The sequence below is a fragment of the Octopus bimaculoides genome, chromosome 4, assembly GCF_001194135.2.
Source record: "Octopus bimaculoides isolate UCB-OBI-ISO-001 chromosome 4, ASM119413v2, whole genome shotgun sequence".
Classification (NCBI taxonomy): Eukaryota; Metazoa; Mollusca; class Cephalopoda; order Octopoda; family Octopodidae; genus Octopus; species Octopus bimaculoides.
The window spans coordinates 1,281,005-1,282,965 of NC_068984.1; the positions used below are offsets into that span (position 1 = coordinate 1,281,005).

At 36.2% G+C, this 1,961-nt stretch overlaps 1 protein-coding gene across 4 annotated transcripts in view; it reads right to left on the reverse strand.

The window, feature by feature from the left end:
- LOC106869038 (sorting nexin-14) overlaps window positions 1-1,961 on the reverse strand; it is a 147,039-nt gene that overhangs the window by 73,394 nt on the left and 71,684 nt on the right. The window lies entirely within an intron of this gene.

The following is a 1,961-nucleotide window of genomic DNA, read 5'->3' on the forward strand; positions in this document are numbered from 1 at the left end:
ATACCTACATATATACACACCTATACACAGACATATACATACATACATACATACATACATATATATATATATATATATATATATATATATATATATATATATATATATATATATATAGTAGAATAATAAAAAGAAAGTTCTTGGTATAGTATCACATATTCGAAAAAATGAGTAGAGATGGCTTTTTTTAGATATATTTGCATTTTAATAATAATGTTGTTTTAATATAAATATTACGGTGATGTACTTGCATAGCAAGTGACTTGATCTGAGATCTTGTGCTGGAACGAAAACAATTGCAGCGTGGAAGGTGTTTATAAGCCATTTAAGAAACACACAAAAACCGTTAGATTCACTTCAACATTTAAATTTAATTTGCCCGTGCTGCATCTGATCACTGACAAAATTCTGTGCTGCATCTGTGTGTATGGATAAAAATATTATTTCGATAATAATAATAATAATGTTGTTAGAAACACAACTTGCAGTACAACTTTCAAAGAGAAAATTCAAAATATTCTCTGTCTTCAAACTTTGGACTGAAAATGAACATTTTCGTAAGACCAAGGAAGAATACTTTATTCGAAAATACCAACCAAAACTGAACAAGAAAATAATACCAAACCCATTGGGACTACCATCCCAACAATCCACAGAAAGACACCAACCAAACACTGCCTAAACACTCCATAGAAGTTTTATGTACTCTTTTATGTACTCTTTTTAAGCACCCAAAATGTTATATGTGGATGTTTTTTTCTCAGTATCATCATCATCGTTTAATGTCCGTTTTCCATGTTGGAATGGGTTGAACAGTTTGACTGAAGCTATAGAAGAAATCACTTGCCCAAGGTGTCACACAGTGGGACTGAACCCAAAACCATGTAGTTTCAAAGTGAGCTGTTTAGCAACACAGCCATGTTCAGCAGCAGCAGCAGCAGAATCATGCAGTAGATAGGATAGTGATGGAGGGCTAGAGGTTGCAAGAGGTGGGAGAGAGGGAAAGACGGGTACCAATAAGAGAATTAAGTTTACTAGTGGTAAAAATGAGGAATGGGTACACATAGGAAGGGGCAGGTATCAGAGTGAGGGGAAGAATAAAAAAACAAATAATATTATATATATATATATATATATATATACATACATACACACTCACACAAAAGCAGGCATAGTGTAAATATGACAAAAAAAGACTACACAGGAGAAGGAAATTTTCCTAAGTATATTGTTCAGTGCTTAACCTTTTAGTATTCAGCTTATTCGGTCAAATGTGAGGCTTATATAATCAAATTGTTTTGAATTAATCATGCAAAGACATTGTAGTATAGAAATTTTGAGGATGTGATTGCTTATTCTTAGAATGACATTGTAGGATAAGTGTGCAAAGCCAGATCTGGCCAGTTTGAACATAGAACAGTGAGAATATTTGGGCCGGATGTGGCCGGTTTAAATGCAAAAAGGATTAATGAAAAGAGAAAGTGTCTTGGCATTTTGAACATTAGTCATTCATCAGAAAAGAAAAGCATAAGAGGAGTGACAAAGGCAGATAACCAGTGAGAAGAAAAAAGGAAAGCAGGTGAGAATACTATTCTATGAGAGGAAGTGAAAAGAAAAGAAGGGTGTAGTGTAAGGCTAGTCTCAGAACTTTGAACCATGTGGAAGAAATGACGAGGATGACTAGCAATATGTGGTACTCAAGAAGAACTAACAATCAAGTTCTCATGTCGTGTTTGGCTGGATGCCTTTCCAAACACCAACCAGGGGAAGGTGATGGTGATAAGGGGAGAGGGGAAGAATGAAGAAGGGACAGAGGGAGAGAGAGAAGGAAGAGGGGAATGGAGAGGAAGAGAGGGGAAGAGAGTGAGAGAGAGAGAGAATGGGGGAGAGAGTGGGAGAGAGAGAGTGGGAGAGAGAGAGAGTGGGAGGGAGAGAGAGTGGGAGAGAGAGAGAGTGGGAGA